The sequence below is a fragment of the Macrobrachium nipponense genome, chromosome 14 (genome assembly GCF_015104395.2).
Source record: "Macrobrachium nipponense isolate FS-2020 chromosome 14, ASM1510439v2, whole genome shotgun sequence".
Taxonomy (NCBI): Eukaryota; Metazoa; Arthropoda; class Malacostraca; order Decapoda; family Palaemonidae; genus Macrobrachium; species Macrobrachium nipponense.
Genome location: NC_087207.1, coordinates 13,605,719 through 13,623,447, shown reverse-complemented (window position 1 = coordinate 13,623,447; position 17,729 = coordinate 13,605,719).

Below are 17,729 nucleotides of genomic sequence, written 5' to 3'. Positions count from 1 at the left end.
TATATATATATATATATTTAATATATATATATATATAGATATATCATATATAGATATATATATTTATATATTTAATATATAATTAGTATCTCAGAGTTATATATATATTAATAATATATATGTATCGATATATATGTATCTATTATATTTATCTATATATGTATCTATATATATGTATCTATCCATATGTTATCTATATATATGGATCTATATGATTGTATCTATATGATATCTATATATAAATTTATATATAGATATATATATAGTATCTATATATATGTACTCTATATTATAGTATTAATGATATATATTTATATATTATCATATTAGCATATATATATAGTATATTATATTATCATATATAGATTATATATATATATAGATTCGATAATATATCCTATTGTAATATGTATATCCCCTTATATAATATGTATTCTATAATATCAGTCTACTAATATATATGTATATATATATATGTATTGATGTATATGCATATATGTATAGTATATATGTTATATATATAGTACATATGTATATATATATATATGTACAGTAGTGCTGCACTATCTTTCATGAATTCGCTTGGGCGATGGAACAAATATATATAAAGAAAAATTGTTGAATGGGTCATGACTTACGATATATTCTGAAAAGATACTTTTTGATGAGAGAGAGAGACAGACAGACAGACAGAAGAGCATGGAGTTTTAGCATCGGGACGTACAGATAATAACGGAAAAATAGCAACAATATATCTTAGAGAGAGAGAGAGAAATATGGCGTTTTTAGCATCGGAAAAATAGGCACAATATATCTTAGAGAGAGAGAGAGAGAGAGAGATCAAGTTTGCAGCATCGGAATAATCTATAACAACATTAAGAGGAAATAATTGAAAATAAGAGGAATATTATCTTGTAGAAAGAAAGAGAGAACTATAAATTTCTAAAAATGGACTCACATGAGGAATATTAGGACGTTGTCTTGAAATTATATTTTCCACATATCTTTCAAGGAAAACAGAGAGAGAGAGAGAGAGAGAGAGAGAGAAGAGAAGAGAGAGAGAGAGAGAGAGAGAGAAGAGTATCCTCCGAATGCGAGAGGAGATAAGAGTGACAGAGATTCGTGGCATCAGAGACCCTCTGCTCTATCGTTTGTCGGAAGGCAACGATCAAGCGAGTGAAGAACATTTACCAAAGCATCATTTTGCTCCCAGAGTTCGTATCAAGTGAAGAAGCCTCCTACTTCATCATATCAACCTGAGCTTCCTGAAGTGTCTTGAGAACTTTCACGAACTACTGCAGTTCCCAGGCGGCTCCAACTAATCCCCAGATAAGAATCCTGGAAAGCTTAGCTTCAGGAAACGTAACTTTGTTTAGTAAAGAATTATTCATCTTAGAAATTCTCATATATTTTCCTATAGTCTATTTTGGCAGTTTGTTCAGTACGTCTTAATTTTCGAATGAATTTTAGAGACAATTATCCACATTCTATTTCCTTATAATTTTGGTGGTGTTTGAATATGCGCTTTGCTTGACTCAGTTTGCGATATTTCTATTTCTATAATCGATATTTATTACATTTTATCTTTACTGGATATAATATTTCACTTTGATATATATTATTATTCGTACTAGTTTAATACTCTATCAGCTTTTAATGAATAAATGCTACTTCAATGCAAGAAAACTTATTTTTCATATTTATTTAGGTACATAATTATCTTCTTTCTGTCACTACATTTATTCTATAAATTAATAATTATAACAGTTAACGTTTCTCCTCTGGTTTCTTTTCCCTTTATTTATTACTTTACTCAAATAAAGTACTGAAGCATTATGGTTTAAGAAGGCAAAAAACCGTCCACTGCTATATATTTTGCATCCAACACCGGTTTTTAGTTATATATTAGGTATTCCACAACGGCACAACTGAAATGCATTAGCAGCTTGTATTTGTGGGCAATGATACAGTGAAAGAATTTCCTACCGATCAGTCCCCGAATAACTTCAAGAAAATAAGCCATCAGGAGAATAGTCTTTACATAGGAACCTTTTCTTTTTTTCTTTTTCTTTTTTCCACTCTCTCCAACACCTCGAATATTGTCTTCTCAAATCCGGTCAGCGGAGAGCTAAGCCTCCAGGATTATTCACTGGCAGACATTGTTGGGAAAGGATCATATGCTAACATACAGGTAATCCTTTTGGAAACTGTACGTTCTATTCTATTCCCCAACCCAGTTTTCTTTTCTCTAGAGAACAATTCTGAATTGAGAGAAAATAAAGGAGAATATTTCTATAAGCTCAGGATGAGAATTCCAAATTGTTCGTTTGTTTGTTTGTATGGTGTTTTTACGTTGCATGGAACCAGTCGTTATTCAGCAACGGGACCAACGGCTTTACGTGACTTCCGAACCACGTCGAGAGTGAACTTCTATCACCAGAAATACAAATCTCTAACTCCTCATGGAATGCCCGGGAATCGAGCTAGCGGCCACCGAGGTGGTACGCCAACACCATACCGACCACGCCATTGAGGCAATACCAAATTGTAAAAATGTTCTAATAATAAAGAAAAATAGTACTTTGTGAGATTAAACTGTGCTCAGGCCAAGCCATATGTTTTGAAATAGTAGTGGTAATTTTGCCGTATTCAAAGCAGATGATTATTTTGGTGACGGGAAGACTAAACAGACATTACCACAACGTCAAGGAGTTCCTCGTTGGACGAATGGTTTTCGTGCTTGGCTACCAATCCAGTGGTCCAGCAGAATTCGATTCCCGGCTCGGCCAACGCGGAATCAGAGGAATTTATATAATTTTCTGGTGATAGAAATTCACTTCTCGATATAGTGTGGTTTGGATCCTACAATAAGCTGTAGGTCCCGTTGCTAGGTGACCAATTGGTTCCTAGCCGCGTAGAAATACTAATCCTTCGCGCCCAGCCCTAGGAAAACTGTTAATCAGCCCCGTGTCTGATTAAACTATGATATACTTAAAAACGTCAAGGCCATTTTTTTAACAGCTTCTAACAAACTTACAAGGCCACTTTATCCACGGTCTAGGTCATCCACACAAGAATTCCTGACGGACACGACGGTAGACTATTCGTGCTTGAACGCCTCGGTAATTCTATGCAATTTCCGGTTTAACAGTCAATTACTCGCAATTAAAGATCGTCATGCAGGGTCTTTCAGTGCAAAGTGCCGGAGCGTTCATTCAATGTCTGCAGACAATCGAGTCGTCGTTTCCACCAATGTTCGTGGCTCATTCAATTAAGACTCGTTTCCCGTAATTGTCGGAACTTTTTACTACCGATTAAACCGCTCTCGCTTTTGCTGGGGAGGAATGTTCTTCGCAAATTTTACTACTGCAGGAAAAATGTGGTGATGTTTACATTCCGTTCTTATTTCGGCGTTTAATGGCGTGACGAAACCTGTGCAATCGGAATATAGTTATACTCATTGGTCCTTTTTTAGTTGACCCCTTTTGCCCTCTATTATGAAGTTGGTCTTTGACGTTTCATTGGTCCAATGAGTGATTGGCAGCATTTTTTTTTAAAGCAATGCTTTTATCTAGTTTTATTTTACAGCTCATGGTTTTTCCCACGTTGCCAAAGATTAGCCTAAACAGGAATTAGCCTTTCCCACTCTTAGTGAGCCAGCTTAGGACACCAGAAAGATAATTTAATACTTCCAAACCTTCAGTTCAGGGAATTTTCCTCTCTCTCGATCTCTCTTCCTCTCCTGCAAGGTAAGATTAAATGTGTGTATACCTACTTCCTATAAAATATCATCAAATTCCTGTATTTATTCCTTCAACGAAATGTCTTAGTAATTTCCAAAGACTCTACGTGCACTTTCTCTTTCTCTCTCAAACACAAACCACACACACACACACACACATACACACACACACAAACATACAAAGTGTGTGCGTCTATTTCACGGGAATTCAGTTTTGCGAACCCACTTCGTAAACACTCATGATAGTCGTACGAAGATAAGCTGAAAGCAAAAATGTAAAAAATCTTCTAGATTTTCTCTTCATTCCGGTATCTCAGTGCCGTAGATTCTTTTGAATTCGGCTCTGTCAGAGGAGTCTTGTTTTTATTTAACTTGATATAAGATGACGTCATCTGAATTGGCCATGATAAGCGCTTCCGTTTTTATCGCTCTTTGGGACCGCGCGTCCCAAGGATCTAATCTCGAGCAGAAGCAAATGAGGTGAAGGGATATATATGAACTACGACTCATTTAGATTCTAATTATTTTCCGATCATAAAAGATTTCGTTTACAGTATATTTCACAGCGAAAAGAGTTAAGTCTTTCAATATAGGTGGCAATGTTCATTTTTGCATTTGTGGATGGTTATATTCACAAATGATTTCCTCTTAAAAAGCGTTAAGACGAAAAAACATATATTCTACTTCCATGCGTATGACATGGATAAATGTCTATTTCAGTAGTTATGAGAGGGAGAATATGAAGAATATTCTCGAAGTTTAACAGGAAAATTGCATGCGCTCGATCTGAAGGCCGAAATTTAGCATATTATTTTTAAGATCTCAAAAACTTTCACGAATTTCTCAGTGATTCTTCTGCTGTAGTTTTCAAACATAAGTGGAACTAATCTTACTATAATGGACGTTATGAACAAGTAAGGGAATGGAATATTTCGCCGTAATAATAATAATAATAATAATGAATAATAATAATAATAATAATAATAATAATAATAATAAAATAATAATAATAATAATAAGAAGAAGAAGAAGAAGAAGAAATGGGAAGGACCTCTGCAACAGGGATCGTTAAAAATAATGGCTACACTGGCAGAGCGGATTTTGCGTGTACTTCTCTATTTGTCTTACTATTTTCTTCACTGAGAGACATAAATCTCTCGGCAATTGACCAATACTGACCTCATTAAGCGGAGTACGAACACGTTCAGGTATTTTTCTGTTTCATTTTTGCTGCTACAAAGTGAGGTTACAAAAGCCTATTCATTGTTTCGTCCTTGCGCTGAATGAATGGTTGGCACAAACAACAAACAGCAGAGATAAAATGTTTAATGACTTGTTCGTATCCTTTATTTGTGAAAGAATGGTTACCACAAACAACAAAGAACAGAGATAAAATGTTTAATGGTTTGTTCGTATCCTTTGTAAAGGAATGGTTGCCACTAACAGCAACAAACAGCAGAGATAAAATGTTTAATGGTTTGTTCGCATCCTTTGTTTGTGAATGATTGGTTGCCACAAAAACAAAGAACGGAAATAAATGTTTAATGGTTTGTTCATATCCTTTGTTTGTGAATGAATGGTTGCCACAAACAACAACAAAACAGCAGAGATAAAATGTTGAATGACTTGTTCTTCTCCTTTGTTTATGAATCTAACGCATAGCGAAATATAAACTTGAATCTGCTGATGTAGGCTTCAGTTTTGATTACATAATAATAATAATAATAATAATAATAATATAATAATAATAATAATATTGTACTTAGGAAGCAGACTCACTCTCAAGCATACTTTATTAAAAGTAATGGCTACTTCAGCAGCGTTACACTTGTAGAGATTCTTCTCTATTCTCCGAATAGCGGCTTTTTCCGTGCTACTTAAACAGGCTAGTAGAGCGCCTATAGAGGTCATGATCAAATACAGGGTCAAAATCGGTGTATATATTTGAATTTTACAGATAAACTATGACATCATATTCATCAGAGTCATTATTAATGAGAGAGAGCGAAAATCGTTAATGACTTTGATGACTGTATTTGATCATGACCTCTATAGGCTGTTTAAGTAGCACGGAAGAAGCCGCTATTCGGAAAATAGAGAAGAATCTCTACAAGGATAACGCTCCTGAAGTAGACATTAATTTTAATAATAATAATAATAATAATAATAATAATAATAATAATAATAATAATAATAATAATAATAATAATAATAATAATTTCATTATTTATCATTTGCCTTTAGAACTCCTTAAATCTGAAAATTATATATATTTCGACTGAATGTTATCATCATGGTACGAGTGTGTTTTCATTTGGCAGCTATAATATTTCAGAGTAAATAACACAATGCTTTTTCTCAGGCTCAGTTTTGCAACAAATGTGTAAAAACAATGATGCAGGAAGCCATCTAGAATAAAGGTGCTGGTAGTTCAAAACTACAGATCCACAGATGCACATTCGCACAAACACGGGCGGTGTGTGTGTATGTATGTATGTATATATATATATATAATATATATATATATATATATATATATATATATATGTGTATAGATATATATATATATATATATATATGTTATATATATATATATATATAAGATATATATATATATAAGAAAGAGAGAGAGAGAGAGAGAGAGAGAGAGTACAGACACTAAAAATTCAAAAGCAATGTGAGCGCCTTTATAACTTACATTCTATCGACGCATCAACCATTTTATTCTAGGTATTAAAATTCTTTAGCCCAACAAACTGATTAACCCTTAAAGCATTCACAGAGAGAGAAGGAGAGAGAGAAGAGAGAGACGAGAGAGAGAGAGAGAGAGAGAGAGGGGGGCTTGTAGAAGAGAACAATAGCCACGAACAATGGCCTGCATTAGGAAGTAAGCCGAGCTTTGCAACTGGCGCGGAATGGAAACCGACTTTCCATGAAGCATCGACGAATGCGATCCGTCAGTCCCATTGATGTTGTGATTTAGAGATGATGTGCAGCGTGCATGCGATGAAGGCATCACTACGAAATGATGGGGACTGCCGATTTTGCTAGTAATTTCCTCATGGCTTACTTATTTTACAGATATTTGTTCTATAAATGATTTTTATGATTATACATCTCTATTTCACACTCTAACGCTCTGGCAGTTGATATACTTCTCCTGTTTTTTAAACGCAAATTAAAAATCTCTGTTCCACACAAATAAATAGAACAATTCCTTATAAGCGTTAAGAATACAGTTACTAAACCTTACTTTGTACAGCATTGCATTGATCTTTTATAGCGGATAATAATCAGAGAAATTGATGTCTATTTTTGTCAAGTTGTTATCATATAATCCTAATGGAAATATTCCCATACATTGATAGGACTACTTTAAGGTTCTTTGCAGTGTCCCTGCGGCCCCTAACTGCAACCTATTTCGTTCCTTTTACTGTGGCCTCCATACATATTCTCTTCCCCTTCCCTCTTACTGTCCACCCTCTCCGAAAAATTATTTCACAGTGCAAGTGCTTGGTTTTACGGTTTTCCTCCTGTGACACCTTTCAAACTTCCTTACTTTCCATTTCCTTTTCGGGTTGAATGACCTCACAGCAAGTTCTCATGAAAAGGATAAATGAAGCGAATAAAAATTATGCAGCCTAAATCGTCTACTTCATCTCTAACTTCATCTGCAATGAAGCTCAGCCAAGAATAATTATAGCCTGCAATTAGCTCCGAGTCCAACATTAAAGTTTAATCACCGCAAATCCACAGTATTTCTTTCCTGGTATCAGGGCACAAAAAAGGTGTTATTGCATCTCCATGGAGGTGGAGGTATTTGAGGTTAAATTAATTGAGGGACTCATTTGGGGGCAACTTTTGAAGGGATTTTTCTGTGTATTCGTGTTGCCCGGGATATAACCTCATTTACTGACAGCATTTATAAAGCGCAGACATTTTAAAGAAAAGCGAAAAGTCAGCTTACTTGGACAGATTTCAGTTTAACAAGAAATAATACTATAATGAAATCTGTTCCATTTCTGGAATGTAGAACCCTCGTTTCAACTTTCTCAAATTAGTTTGCGTAACAGCCATTATTAAGAGGCATTTTCAGCCTGCAAGAATGGTCCCTGGCCTTATTCATAAAACCCTCGAATACTGATCTTCACATGATGCTAAAACCTGACTTCCTCCCCCTTCTGCTGCAGGCTTTGGAAGTCTCTGATCGTTCCCTGTCCCAACACATTAATGGCGAGTTTATCGACTCCTTTATGATGAACCCAACCGTTTTTCATCGTTTCTGTATATCAAACCTTAATCGGATGAATAGAATAGGCTACCACGCCAATGGAAGCTACCTTTGTTAAAAAATAAGGTAAAATGTAATAGATGCAATATTAATGTGTTAGACCATATAGTATCGCATATCTTCAGATTTCCTAAAAGATCTCGTCTGCTGTGATCCTAGAATACCTATCTTTCTCAAATATCCATTTCATCAGTGTCCAAAAATTCTCTGACATCGGAGATGTCCAATCTTTACATATGAATTTTTGTTTCAGGTCTCTAACCTCGTAAGTATCGTACTCCAGATTACATTCCTGGAATCTAAACGTTCTTAAATGAAATACGTAAAATAATATCATCTATAAACAAAGTACATGACAAATATGTGCGTAAATAATGAATAGATTGAACGTTAATGTAGATCTTATATTGTATTAAAATCAAGAATATTATTGAACTCAGAATGAACCCATTCAATCAAAAGTGTATAGAACTATTTTGACGAGATAAAACGGCCATGCTAATGAACCTCATTTCCCTAATTTTATATAAAAAAAAAAAGATATAGCACAGCAGGTAAACAATATTCATTGACTTCCTCTTTATCAAGATGTTCTTTGTGCAAAACACGTAGCCCAAATCATTTGAACACAAAACAATACATCAAAGTTAGGATTTTTGTATGCTGATTTAAGTCAAGTTCACTAATGACCTGTGGCAGTAGGCCTGTCAACGATCTCTCTCTCTCTCTCTCTCTCTTTTAGAAAAGTCCGCCGAGTTTCTGCTGTTACTGTTTATAAACTTTTGATTCGATTTGACGGTTATATTCATTTTGCATTTACTTTTTTCTGATTTCAAAGTATTTTGCTTTAAATTTTTCATACCATTAAAATTGTATATAGTGCCATTTACGAGAACACTTAGGTAGTCACAGATTCTGCGTGCAATTGTAATTACTTTTTAGTTCCAAAACAAAGTTGCTCTTTTAATCTTTGTTACTTCTTGATGGGAAAAAGTGCCTTCCATCTGATGCAAGAACTCCGAAATCTTCGAATTAAAAACAGAAAATAGAAAAAATGTTGGTGAGATTTTATTGTTTCCATATCTAACCTAGGAATGTCAACCGACTCCTTGAAAGTGTCAAAATGAAAATTCAAATGTCACAACATTGTCACATCTTTTGAAGCTGATCATTTTGTTCTTTGTGTCGTAATCTTCATAGTTCCCCCAAACGTGAAAAATACATAAAACACAGCTAGTTTTCGCACATTTCAATCATTGTAGTTATCTATGATTTTTTGTCATTTCATTTCCTCCCCTAAATATTCGCATCATAGAATGTCTATTTTTATCTTACTATTATAAAGGATTTAGTAAAAGTAAGAGACGCGTTACTTTTTATTTAATTTTTTTGGGGGGTAACTGGGTTACTATATGGAGACAATACTGCAGTAGTATTAACAAAATGAAAGAGTAACAACCGCTCGGGTAATAAAAGAGATATGAAACGGGGGCAGCAAATCACTATTACTTTCGGGAGTAAATTTCTCGAAACGGGAGACTTTAATCTCCTTGATATGACGGACGTCGACTGACGCTGATGATCTCTCATAACGGCAATAAAAAAAAAAATCCCTATTTCATACGGCTTTTTCGATATGCGTAATTTGCATCCATCCCATAAAAGCGCCCATTCCCATTCTATTGGGATTAAACCTTTCTCGATTCATCCGGCAGTTGAGTTATTATAACCCGCCCCCCCAACCCCCACCCCTGTGTGTGTGTGTGCAAAATCACACTTAGTAGAATCATTTCCCGGGCTTACCCTCAAATTCAGGACGACCCATCAGCTGCTGGACGATTATAGTTTCGCACAACGTGACACTGAACATGGCTGACGACCTCATATGCGACAATAATTATCACGGTTATGACGAGATTTCCCTCTGTCCCATTAAAGAGAGGGAACGTCTTCCCCAAAATGACTTCAGATAATGGTTTCCGATCCTCTGTTTGGTCTCTAGAAACCGCTTTGGTATTGGTTTCTTCCGCTGAATCGCAGCTACGCTGGAGTGGTGTCACATAGGACAAGTGAAAATAACCAAAAACGACATATAGTGATTAATCCATAGTTTTGAGGTTGCCGAGTATGAATGGTGACACTCCCGATGCCCTTTAAGTCCAAGTTCAGCCCTGATTGAGAGAGAGAGAGAGAGAGAGAGAGAGAGAGAGAGAGAGAGAGAGAGAGAGAATGATTAGTTTTTGTGTTAGTGAGTGATAGGTCTTGGCTCAGCATAACTTGGTCTTCTGACAGTTATTCAGGTAGAGAATAGAATACAGAATTCAGGCCAAAGGCCAAACGCTGGGACTTGCGAGGTCATTCAGCGCTGAGAGGTAAACTGGCGGTAAAAAGGTCTGAAAAGTGTAAGAAGTCGCAATTGTACTATGAAACAATTGTTAGAGGGTAAAAAGTTAGATGGAATAATGTGAACGGATGGTACTGTAAAAGGAATGGAAGTGGTAGCAGGTTGGGCCGAAGGGACGCTTGCAAAGAGCGTTAAGTAATGCCCACAGCGCACCACGTGAGGTGCACTGAAGGCACTAACACCCCTACGGAGTTATTCAGGTACCAGGCCGTTTTGGGTTATCTATTTTGATTTAATTTTCGGTTGTCGTTTATTGATTGATATAATCGTTGGCTCACTTCATACTTTAGTTATTTCCCCGTCTATTTCACGATTATTCTCTCATTTACCGGGTTTCTCTCACTTGAGCCCTATTCCGTTATTGTTGTATAGTGTTTTTTACGTTGCATCGAACCATTGGTTATTCAGCAACGGGGCCAACGGCTTTACGCGACTTCCGAACAACGTTGAGAATGACTTCTATCCTGAAATACACATCTCTGACACTTCAAAGGAATGCCCGAGAATTGAACTCGCGGTCACCGAGGTGGCAGGCCAAAACCAAACCGACCACGCTACTGAGGCGCATCCCTTTCCGTTTTATGCGCGCTTTCTCACAAAAATTCGTCCGGTATTACGCAACTTGCTTGCAACTGAATTGCCCTTCGATCCTGTCAACTGATTGGCTGACCCGTTTACTTCAAAGATGCCCAATAAGGCTACGGTGAAAAATTCAGTGGCATTACTGTGGAAACTCTGAGGCAACTGCATGTGGTCATTAGCATTAAACTAAGGATAAACTAAATAAAATGCTAAAGAATTAGGTAATAAAATAAACAGATGAGGTTATTATTCTGTACACATTTTGTGTGTTTTTTAATTTTCTAGAGATACCCAATAGGTGAATATAATTTGGATCGCACTGTCATATTCGTAGAAAGATATACTATTTATGCATTATTAGCTAAATTACCAATTCTTGATAAGCTTTAACTTATTGCACCTACTTTCATATCGTTTGTTTCTCTCAGATGTTACTCCTGATGGGAATATTTTTTTTTTTTTTTAAATATTCTACTCTCGATATTTGTCTCTTCGTTTTCGGCTACTAATTCAACTTTAGTTTCTCACTAGACACACACACACACACATACTAAATATAATATATATCTAATAGAACAAAGGAGCCCATAAAAACGCCAGAATATGGGGAGTAAGTACCATATTTCTTACCTTGAAGTCGAGAGACCGCAGTCTCTGAAATAAAGTACTTACTCTCTATATTTTGGCTTCTTTATGGAAAACCTTTTATTAGGTAGGATTCTGTTGTAACAGAATATTTGTACCAAATATATATATATATATATATATATATATATATATATATATATATATATATATATATATATTAGGGCTTGTGCCTTGTATGATAAGGCGCCCTATGAGGTAATGTTAGATGCGATAATCTATACGCTAAGTCGGTTGGTATTGCACTTCCATCTTCAATGGAGTGTCTGGGGTTTTGTAGATCACTTACGAAGTCGGTATTATCTTTACGACGATGTGTTAACTCATGGTTCGGTGAGGTTCTTGTAGAAACACTAAGTATAAAAAATTATATATTCTTCTGAAGTTTTACATGGTGAAGATCAGGTATGATTGTACAAGTCTTCTAATAACGATAGCTTGATCGCTTCTGCCAATGATGATGGCTAATCCTATTCCTCTACATGATAAAGCTTAGGTAAAGAGGTACAGGTCTTCTAATGACAATAGCTAACTCTGTTCTCCCTGTCTACCATCTCTGTTACAAGTTATGAAGGACAGACAGTAGTTCGAACATATGAACATACATACAAATGACATAGTTTCATACGAACACACAATCAAAATGAGACACGCTTACAGATCACGTAGGCGGTAGTTGTCTCAAGCAGGGAGCTTGGACTGTTTCAAAACAAAACAAATGAATGACCACAGATGACGGCATGTTATCTTAGCCTACATACTTATGGTATACTTCATATTTAGCGTCTCTAGTCTGATCACATTCCTGCAAGCAATCTTTTATATATATGGACTAACATTCCATATTTTTATTATGTAAACACTTACATTAGCTCGGTCAGCTACCAAAACCAACTACTGAATATTACTCAAACTTGACTTGCATTTGACTTATAGGAGTGTGATACAGACACTATGTGAATATATATATATAAGTAAAAAAATAAAAATTCATGGTGTACATGATTGATTCAAGTAATAAAATATAAAACAATGATATTGGTAAATAATATGTGATCACGTGATATATAATGATACAGTTGTTTCACTTCATCTCTTTAAGATACTTATGCTACAGAAAATACTAATGTACTCTGATAATTGCATAGAATGAAGATTAACATGATAAAAATCATATTTTCACTGATAAAAAATTTCATATATGAATTGATAAAATTATTAATGTTTATTCTGATTGATTCGTTGATGTTTATGCTAAATGTTATATATCTGATAAATTAATTCATATACTAACTCATATATAACTGCAGATTTGTAAGATAAAAGGTAACAGATTGATTATAGGCTACCTGATTTGTTTATACATATGTATATGGATTCATATAATTTATGAATATATGTGCACTTTAAATAGATTCCTATGCGTACACGCAAAGATATATTTTCGATTCCGTTATTTATGATCATTTATATATAGATTCCTATTGCGTACACGCAAAAAATATATTTCGATTCATGTTATTTATGATCATTTATATATAGGATACATGATACTTTATATATATAGAATACATGACCGAGGTTATACTACTTCACTTTTAACTAGCGTTTCGAACAACTTTTCGTCCATTACACAGTTCCAGACAACCACTACAGCCAATGAAACGGCCTTTTTCAATGGTTAAAACAAGGGGAAAATTTGCCTGGGCGGATCCAACGTTCCATTTTGCGCTCATACTTATTCTCTGCATCTTAAGCTACACGATTACGTTCGCGATGAATAAAAAAAAAAAAAACATCCCAGCACGAGTCCTTCGCCAGCAAAGTAGAGTTGAATATCCTTCGGGTCGTAATTGTCGGAAGTATGTCCCATTCGTAGGTCGATTCCGACAGCCGCCGGAGCATTCCGCATTAAAACGAGATTAACGACGAGATACGGTGTCGGTCGAAGAGTCCATGAAATTCCTTCACATTGTAGGCGGTTGTTACCTGACTGTAGTCATCCGCAGCGACGAACGATTTTTTGAAGTTGCGATGTGAAACTCTCGTACTGCAGGATACTGTAACCAGGTTCCATTAATCAGCTGCAAGTGAAATTATACTTGTCACAAGGGCAAAGTAAATTCAGACAACATCCAAATACGGGAGGGGAGAGAGCCATTTAGACCAGACTTAACCCACATGAATTCGCTGATAATTTGGAATTCAAAAAGAGTCCGCTGTACAAATTTTTTATCCATGGCATTAACAATGAGTGAACCTATCCAGGTCTATGAGGACTGTAAAAATATCCATAATTATAAAAAATAAAACAGATATTCAACTACGAATCCCCAAAGAAAATTCGATATTACTGGTAGTAAGTTACTAGCAAAGAAGTGTGAAACGGAGCTATTTGTAAGATTGCCAGGCAACATAAGAGTCAAAGAGAAGATTAATCATGATTCTATGTGCCCTAACAAAAGTTTCATATTCAATTTTCTCGCGCGCATCCTCTGAGGTTAATTTTTAAAAACTTTATTAATAGGTAGGAGATGCAACGAAAAAAAACCCACTATGTAACTAATTTCTAAATAAACTTTGGGTTTTTCAAGAAAAATGTGACATTTTCCCATGAATGTTTTACTTGAATTGTAATAGGCTAATGTTGCAAGTAAATATTTCACATATATATCTTGATACTTCTAAATGTCTATGAGGTTCAGAAAAAATTAATTCATTTTGATGTTATAGAAATTCTATTTCCTTATTTTGTTTATTAATTTTAAATGATTGCAACTCCTTAGCTAAAGTTGCATTGCGCACACGATAGACACTTGTACCTAACGTCTGCCTTGCCCATGAGAAGTTCGGGCTAAGCATTCCTTTCTCCAGTCAATCTGTTTTGCAAGCAGAGACGACACACAGATGAAGCCTGTGTAAGCAGATTATTGAGGTTAAAAGGAACAAATGCTGATACGGCAATGATGACGTCGTCACTTGGCAGGAGATTGCTCTCAGCCAGCTAAGAGTTACGTTACTTGCTGCAATAAATACGACTTTAGGATAAATTTATTATCTTTTAATACTCGACCCACACGAAAAGAATGTCTGAAAAAAAAAAACAGTACCAAAATTGAACAATATATTAGTTTCATGTTGGAAAATCCTGCATAATTGTAATTATGTTAAATTAAATATTCCTTATTCAAACTAATGAAAAAGATTTCCATACAAATTCTATATATATTATTAGCCCTGTATAAGATTCATATAGGATTATTTCATAGATAACATTTCACTTCTAGACTTCCTGACTTTAAAATCTCTTTTATTTTATTTTATTTTATTTATTTATTTATTTATTATTATTATTTTTTTTTTTCATTGACTACGAATATAAATCACCGGGACAGACAATATGTCAGTAGGTTTTGGATATGTGTTTGAACTTTTAGCTTTATTTGTCATTACTAAAGCGTTAAGTTAGAGTTCAAATCTTTACGCATATATATTTGGATATTTAATTATCTATGGTTACGTTTTTTGCTTATTGATTTTATCGTGATTCCTTTTTTATTATAATTTGTAACCCTTCCGACTTCTTACGGAGTGTATTATATTGACTCCACTTGTATCCATATTTATCTTATTTTTTTTTATATTATTTATTTATTTATTTATATATATATGGATTTGATAAATTAATGGTTGGCTTGAATATGTGGAAAAGTGTTCTAGCGGCGTACCGTATAAGGCTACTTGCGGCATCAATTCTATAGATACAAGATATAAATAGATAAAGGTATTTAAAACCGCGAGAACCGCTATAATCCAGTTCGGATCCAATATCACGAGTTGTAACTCGTAAGACATTGACACTTCCTATTTAATTATCAGTTATTTCTACCAAACCGATTGACTCTGGTGATAAAATATATTATTGGTTTTTTTAATGGAAAGGAATTCACACAACGTGTTAAGGAGATTATTATTGATTTACACCACCCGAGTCACAGATTATTATGTGTTGAATTCCATATTTACTGATTTAGCACTCATAAATATTCGTAACGCACTCAATTGCGGTGTTTGTTTTTAGTGCTATTAATTCTATTATAACGTGTCAAGGAACTATTAACACTAAGAAGTGTTTATTCCCTCTGTCAGACTCGTAATTCTGTTAATAATTCTACGTATATTCTTTCAAGGATTGATTTGGCACAGGATAGGCCCTTAAACTGACAGGTGTCTTAGTGTATCCCTTGTTTTCATGACACGTGTTACAATCAGTTATGTGCTTTTTTATATTTGTAAGCATTGTAGGCCAGTTAAAATAGTGATTTTGCTTTCTGTGACATAGTAGAGAACCCTGGATGACGGAGTGCAACCAGTTTATGACGATTGGTATGAAAGAGATTATTACTACTACCTGGTCGTTAGTCATCTGCTGTGTTCTTCGGGTTTTCCTCGTCACAGACCTACATATAATATTACATTTGATTACATTATTCTGATACACATACTTTAAATGTACTTTTGCTTTAGGGTTTCTGCTCAAAAGTGTTTATTGTTTTTGCTTAGCCGCTACCCTGTTTCCGTTCGAAGTGTTTATTGTTTGATGTTTTATTGCTGCTGACTCTGTTTCCGTTCGAAGTGTTTATTGTTTGGTGTTTATTGTTTTGCTTATCACTGTTGACACTTGCTTTGTTCAGTTTGTAACAGTTCTGCGCTCCAACCCAGATATTCAATGGTCGCGATCTCTTGGTTAAGGAATTTTCTTGTTTAGATACGGTTTTAACAATAGGCACGGATGTTCTATATCTTTTAGTCTAATTAATGGTTCTTTGCTGTATGGTGCGGGATTGCGGGATAATGCGTCAGCTATGATAATTGCTTTCCCAGGTAGATATCTTATCTTGGCTCCAAAGACCTGAATGATCATTTGTCACCGAGTTCCTTTTGGACTGTGATTAAAGCCTTTGAAAAACTCGGTAAAGGACTCATGTTCAGTAAGGACTTTATCAGGATAGCCATAGATTATGAACTTAAGATGTACTAGTGAGTTAAGGATACCTAGCCCTTCCTTGCCTATTACTGCATATTTACTTTCAGAGGGCTTTAGTTTACGTGAATAAAAAGCTATAGGAAAGAACTGTTTATCATATTACTGAAGTAGTATCCCTCTTACCCCTTGGTCTGAGGCGTCTGTTGCAATAAAAAAAAAAAAAATTCCTTATTTAAATCAGGGATTTTTAAGTTAGGTGAGCTGCATTATTCCGCTTTTAAGATATCGAACGCCTGTTGATGCTTTTTAGACCATAATAAATCTACGCTCTTCTTCGTAAGATCTGTTAAAGGAGCTGTCATGATTGAAGAGTTACATATTTACATACGATTGTAATACCCACTACAGCGCAAAAGTGCTGTATCCCCCTTTTACGTTAATAAGTACCGGAAAGTTATGAATAGCCGACACCTTACCATGGACTACTTTTAAGACCTTGACTAGACACATAAAACCTAGATAAACATGTTCGGTTTTTAAAAACTCACATTTAGATATTTTACTCTGAGATTATTTGTCTTTGTCTCTGTAGCACTAGCTCTACTTTATGTGAATGTACTTCTAAGGTATTAGAAAAGATTACAAGATCATCCATATAGGCATGTAGGGTATCCCCTAAAAGTCTCCAAACACTATATTGTAATTGGGGTGCAACGTAAGCCGGAGGCATACGTAAAAATTGATAATGTCCCCTGAGTGTGTTGAAAACGGTGTATGAGGTACAATCACTTAGGTAATGGTATCTGGTAAAAGCTTTTAAAGTTGGTGAAAAAAAATTTATTCTAACCTAACAGAGATAAGATGTCGTCGGTACATCGCACTGGAAACTATCGGGAGTCGTTTCCTTGTTTAAGCGACAGAAATCTACGCAGATACGCCAAGTCCGATCTTTATGGCATGACGTTTTGAGGGAAAATTATATGGGCTATTTGATTTCCTAATGGCTCCTATTACTAACATTTTTCAACTTCGTCATTTATCTCTATTTTAAAATTTCATTGAGAGTCTATACGAAGGT